The following is a 7,258-nucleotide window of genomic DNA, read 5'->3' as shown; positions in this document are numbered from 1 at the left end:
ATGAACCATATAGCTTCAATGAGGAATGTTTGTTTTCAGCTTACCCTAGTATATGGGTAGGCAAACCTTAGTGCATGGGTCAAAGCTAGTCTTTGTAAAGCCAGTAACTTCAGAATAATTTTCACATTTAAAAATCATTAGGAAAGGGGAAAAAAAAGAATTTGTGGCACATGTGAATTATATTAATTTAAATTTCACTATCCAGAAATAAAGTCAGGCTTTCACACTACAAGGGCTAGATCAGACCTTGTGACAGAAACTACATGGCCCGCAAAGAAGAAAATATTTACTATCTGGCCCTTTACCAAAAAAAATGTTCAAGTGCCAGTCACTATTCTAAAAAGATGGATGGGATTCCCAGTGGGTCGAGAACTGGGGCAGTAGAAAAGGGGCTTGGGAAGAACAAGCATTCCATTTACAAAATGGAAAAATAAAAACATGAAGGAACAAAATGAGAATATTGTGGGGACATATAAAGACCAGTTTAACTATGTAAAGGGTACTAATAGGTAAGCAATTATTAAGCCATTTATTACTATGTACTATTACTCAGCCAGTCATATACATTATGATTGGCAAACACCTTTCTACAAGTCTGTTTGACTACTACTAGTATTCTCCCCATTAAAATGAAAACCAAGCCACAATGCATTGCTACTGAGTTGATTCCACCTCTGAGACCCTGTAAGGCAGAGTAAACTGGCTCGTTGGGTTCCCAAGGCTCTAACTCTTTACAGAAACAGATAACATCTCTCCCTCGAAACAGCTGCTGGTTTGAACAGCTGATCTTGAAGCTAGTAGCCCAATATGTAACCCAGTACCAGCACCAGGGCTCCATATGGATACTAAAGACTAATCAAATGATATAGAAAATTAGGTTTACAAAAGTAACCTGCCTGAGATCAGAGCTAGCTTGTAGAGTTGAGCTATGCCATTAAATGTCACCTCCTTTACACAATTGATCTATGTATTGTGATGAATTGTATGAGCCCCAGTAAATTGATTAAAAAAAAAAAAGTCACCTCCTGTGAAACCTCCACACAGAACTTTAAAAGGAAATACACCTACAAAGGTGATACAGGACAAATGTACCAAAGATTTACAAGTGTAGAAGTAAAAAATATATAGATGTTATCTATGCTATGGTTCTGTTTAAAAGGACAGTTGTCCCAGAAACACTTCAAAGTATTCCACCTTTTTTTTTTTTTTAGTATTCCACCTTTGAAATCAAAATATTATGGCTTTTTCCTAGAGAAAAAGCAAAACTGTGAGCTTGATTTTCTTAGTTTCAAGATTTTCATGAAATTATTGCTTAAATCCTTGAAAAATGGCAAATGACAAAAAACAGTGGCCTAGATTGGGAAAATTCAGCTGATGAAACTTGGTTTGACTTCTTTTCAACTGGCTTACCTACTCACAGGTGTCATTTTATTACTTAATGACTTTTAATTCATAACAATCAAGTCAAGTAGCCTGGTGTGGTTTTCAGATAGTGTATTATCCTTCAAAAAGAATAACAGCGCTTTTGGGAGTGCTATCCTCAGCACTAAAAAAAAAAATCAGAAACAGATACATATTTCAAGTATCTATTAGTTGAAATTATATATATGTATCAAATATAATTTGGGATATTAAAAAAACAATATACTATATTGTTCATTGTGTCCCTCCAAAATATATACATCAGCTTGGTTGGGCCATCATTCTCAGTGATTTTGCAGTTATGTGATGATATAATAATTCCTCACTGATGTGATCAGCCAATCAGTGGTAAATGGATTAGGGTGGGATTCAATCAGCCCTGATCCAACTTAAAGGGTGATCTTGGAAAAGTTATTTTATCTTGGGAGAGGTACAAGGAGAGAATCTAGCAGAGATAGAGGGACTGCTCTACCATGTCAAATAACGAGCCAGGTGTGAACCTCGAATATTGGCACTTAGAACCTCCTAGATCCAAGGGAGGATTAATGACAAGGACCTTCCTCCTGAATTGTGAGCCAACTAGTCTCCTAGCCTAGAACCCTAAATTAGAACTTCTAGCCTCCTCAAGTGTTAGAAAATTAACTTGTTAAAAATATACCCACTTCTACTTTACAAATCTGGCTAGACCCGAGGATGTACACTGGTACAGATAGGAACTGGAAACACAGGGAATCCAGGGCAGATGATCCCCTCAGGACCAATGGTGTAAAGTGGCGATACCGGGAGGGTGGAGTAAAGAGGGGGAACCGATATCAAAGATCTACATATAACCTCCTCCCTGGGGGGCAGACAACAGAAAAGTGGGTGCAGGGAGATGGCGGGTGCAGGGCAAGATACGACAAAATAATAATTTATAAATTATCAAGGGTTCATGAGGGAGGAGGGAGCAGGGAAGGAGGGGATAAAATGAGGAGCTGATGCCAGGGGCTTAAGTGGAGAGCAAATGTTTTGAGAATGATGAGGGCAATGAATGTACAAATGTGCTTGACAACAATGGATGTATGCATGGATTGTGATGATTTGTATGAGCCCCTAATAAAATGATTTTTTTTTAAATACCCACTTATATTTATGTTCAGCAGCACTAGGTTTGAACCCCAGACCTTGAGGTTAGCAGCCTAACCCACAGCATTACCAAAACTCCTTTAAGAAATTAACACTGATAGGCAAGGATCTGGCCCTGTAAGGAATGTTACAGGCAAATGTCCCCGGCATAGCTCAATCTGTACAAAGCAACATCTCATGGATTGCATTTTATAGCTGAACTATATTGGCATAAACTCCTTTTCTCAACAGTACCTCATATTCTATGCCATTGGATAATTCACTGATGTTATCAATGCAAACATCTTATACCCCAGGGGATGATAGACAATTTTTTCCTGTTTGTTCTAATGTCTTGTTTTGTTACATAAGATGACAACATGACTGCTAAAGTAAACCAGAGTCCTTCATCACCCAGGGACAAGCAGATGGAGTCTGGGCTCCCACTTACTTCTAGCCCCCATCCAAGAACAGTAAATTCTTAGAACGTGGCCCTGCTCAACACTGGCCTTCACTGAAGTCAAGAGTGCTACAGCAAAGTGTGGTGAAGAAAGCAGGTGTGGCTTAGCTAGCAATTGGCATAGTGTCTGGGGCCTTAAAGGCTTCTATTCAAACAAGCAGCCATCTAAGTGAGTCAACAACTAAATTCACATGAAAGAAGCACACCAGCTTGTGTGATCCAAGATGACAATAACAGAATCCAAATATGAAGGGGAAAGTATCAGAGCTTAAATTGTGAACATCTAATTTGTAGAAGGCTATGGAGGACAATGGGAGCCCAAAATCCATCTGCAGACTATCCGGTCAGATGAAGCCTCTGGCAGATCCCCTCGAGCCACAGGTGAGGGACTCAGATAGCTTTACTATGAGACAGAGATGATTGTAAACTAGATAATGGTGGATGAACTACAGTACAGGATGATCCCTGGTCAGATGACCTCCCTCTGGACCCAACTGGAATTTGCTCTAAATTAAGTAATTTTCACTTATACCATGACATAAATTTCCTCTCTTTGCCTTTTTTTTTTAATTGCTGGTGGTCTTTTCTTTCTTATTTCTTTTTATCTTTCTCTTTCATTTTGTTTTTTTTTCTTATTTTAATCATTTTATTGGGGGCTCATACAGCAATTATCACAATCCATACACACATCAACTGTATAAAGCACATTTGTACATTCATTACCCTCATCATTCTCAAAACACTTGCTCTCCACGTAAGCCCCTGGCATCAGCTCCTCATTTTCCCATTTTCTTGTTTGTTGTTAGGTTTCCCAGTGGATTAAGCACAGGAGTGGATACAGAGAATAACTGATGCGATGGTTTAACAAGAAGGGGAGATGGGGATGGGGAGGGGAATTGGGGAGCAAATAATGAATGTGGGAGCACTAGATCTGACTGTGATGTAGATAACTCTTTTTAAAAGCAACTTAACTCAAATGTACAAATATGCTTGACACAATGGATGTATGCATGGCTTGTGATAAGAGTTGTATGAGCCCCTAATAAAATGATTTTTTTTTAAAAAGCGACTTAACTATGGAAGTGTATGACATGTGAATTTCATATCAATAAAACTATTTTTAAAAGAAAATATTAATAATAATCTGTATTTTATGTTTGTAATGCTTAAACTATTATGCGGTTGTTTTTAATAGTTTTGGTTGTGTTTTCCATCACGTTTTAAATTTTAACTGTGCCTTGTGATTGACAATGCTTAACAACTTCCCTCCCTCTCCTCACTCCTCAGTGCCCTAAATTCGCTGTTTCAAAGTTACCCAAAAAAACTTCCAAGTGCTTTTCACAACCTGAAATTTTAAAAAATAATCTTTACAGGTATGGGCAATGAAAAGCCACTGAAGAATTTTGGAAAAGGATACTGAAAAAATGTTTTAGGACTAATAGTGAGGTGCCAATGTCAAAAAATAAATAAATCAGAGAGGCACCAGTTAAGAGTGTTACAGACCTGTCTGGAACTAGGGCTATTACACTGAGAATAAATAAAAAATACGCTGGAATGTACTGTAGCAGTAATCTGACCAAAGCAAGTAAATAGTTTCAAGTCAGCAGGAGTCAGAAGTGCCGACCAAAAGAATTATCCAACAAATAAAATAAAATAAGTTGCCCATTCTGTCTTGGCTATCTAATACTGCTACAACAGTAAGACCACAGCAGATGGCTTTAACAAACACACTGTCTCAGTTTAGAAGGCTAAAAGTCTAAATTCAGAGCTGGCAACTCTAGGAGGAGGTCTGTCTCTATAGTTTCTGCTTCTGAGATCTCCATGTGTCTTAGCATCTTAAACATCTCTCTCTACACTAACTTGTTTAATCTCTTTATATTCCAAGAGATCGACTCAAATGACACTGACACTGACTCATCAACATAACAGACAATTCCCAAATAGGATTCTAACCCCGGGGCAGTGTTTAGGATTTTAGCACCATCTTATCCCCAGGAGAATTCATGCTGACACCATTTTGAAGACTTGGTTGTAGACTTTTCCTGTTTCTAACCTCACTGGCTTTACAGATACCAAATTCTTGTTCGCAATTTTTAAAGTATCTATAGTGGACAGCATGGGACTGCCGATGCAGAGTCAGTAGTTCAAGTCCACCTGCAGTTCCAAGGGAGAAAGATGAGGCTATCTGCTTCTGTTGAATTTACACCAAAAGTCCTAAATAGGGTCGCTTTGAGTCAGAATCAACTCAACAGTACATGGGTTTGGTCTTCTGGTTTATGATAAATTTAAGTAGTAATCAATAAACACTACTCGGAAAACACAAACGGAAAGAATGTCTTCACTTTTTTTACACATGGAGAGAAGGTAAAATGGGGCTGAATGTATTTTAGTAGGACAAAGAACATCAGGATTCAAATTTAAAAGAAACGTTGCAATAACTGGATGTTTAATAGTTTATCAATGTCATTTACCAAATGACATTGTCGTTATTGTGTATTTATCTATGCAGTTTAGTTTGTTACTCAGAAACCTATGTCCATTAAATGTTATGCTTAAAAAAATCAAAACGAAATAGTAAAGTTATTTTAATTCAGAGGAGGTTCATGATGTCCCCGTGAGATAAAGGGAGACGCTACTGAAAGCTGCAAACAATCAGGCAATAATTAGATACTAAATAACAAGATCTGATGCCAACATTATAAAAAGGTCTTATACATTTCACACCAAAAAAGAAAATTTATATTTTAAAAATGTATTATTACACATAAACCATAAACCAAAACCATTTTCATCAAGTTAACCCGTGACTCGTGGAAAACCCATGGTTATATAGCGTTTCCAAAGGGGTTTCCTGGCTATAATCTTTGATAGCAGATTGCCAGGCCTTTCTTCTGTGGTGCTGCTGAATGCATTTGAGCCACCAAACTTTTGGTTGTAGTCTAGTGCAAGTCATTTACATCATCCAGGAACCATACACCTAAAAACTTGAATCACACCAAAATATCAGCAGAAATTATTTCTAAATACTGAATACTGTGGGCGATTTTTTCACTAGACACTGCTTCTATATTTTCTATAATAATTATATACTTAAAAGCAGGGCGAGGGGGGAGACAATATATCCAGGCAAGTGGAAATTGAGGCAGTACCAATCTATTTAGAATTATGCTGGAATAATAGGTGATCCATATGTCACTACAATCTCTAAGGAAAAAGTACTTCAAAACCATTGAAACAGAAATCTTAATCTAGAATACAAATTCTATTACATTCAGATAAACAGTACACACATTTATATGTGGTGGGTGGAATATGCTGTAATTTTTCTTTCCCACTAAAAATGGCTTCAGCACCCTAATGAAACAACAGGGGATATTTAAAAGTGGTTCTGAACACATCAGACTAAATAAACACTTCTTTAACATTGCTTTGCCTCCAACAAACCTAATTTCCATTCCCCCTCAAAAAAATATTTTCAATTTTGAAGCAACAAATAAGTATAGGTGATCAACATACAAGTTTTGATGCTGGAGGTATGGGCAAGTAGGGAAAAAAATAACTACAGTATACTACCCTTACTGCCTTCAAAAGGCTTGCAACAAAGGGGGGACGATAACTAAGAAGAAACAGGAAGAGGTCACAAGGTAATCACAAACAATTGTGTTGCTTTTAATTATTAAGTACCACTTTTAAAGGACAAAAGTCCCAGGGGGATAATGAGCCTGCCAAGATGTGACTACAAGAAGCTGAATTATTTTGGGGTTTTTTTTTAAGCTGAATTAGTTTTAGCACACATTCAATCCTCAGCGACAGCAACAAAATCATCCCAAGTGTTTATACATTTGGACGACGAGTGTGCATACACTAAATTTTATTTGAAATCCTAACTGAATCTCAACTAATTTAAATCCACCATGCAGGGCTCAAGACAAAGTTCGACTGCAACGTGCTAATACGCCTAAACGGCAGTGACTATGCCGTTAGCCTCAGAACACCTAACACCTACAATGAACTAGCTGATGCTTCATGGAAGTTGATGACCGACTGGGATCCACACGATCAGCACGCTCCTCGCCCCGCTGCTGCCTTCAGCTGTGCACCGCACCACACATCGTGCCCAGGTTGACAAGGGCGCGGCCTCCCAATATCACTCCCACCCCTGCTCCTCCGCTTTGCCCACTCCAGGATGAGGGTGCACCCAAGCACACCACCCCCACCACTCTTTCTCGGTGTCTGCTCGAGTCCCCGGGGGGCCACTGGGTCACTTCAGAA

Source organism: Echinops telfairi, unplaced genomic scaffold (assembly GCF_000313985.2).
Source record: "Echinops telfairi isolate 266 unplaced genomic scaffold, ASM31398v2 ScPeMD7_5592;HRSCAF=6446, whole genome shotgun sequence".
Classification (NCBI taxonomy): Eukaryota; Metazoa; Chordata; class Mammalia; order Afrosoricida; family Tenrecidae; genus Echinops; species Echinops telfairi.
This window is presented reverse-complemented; position numbering follows the sequence as displayed.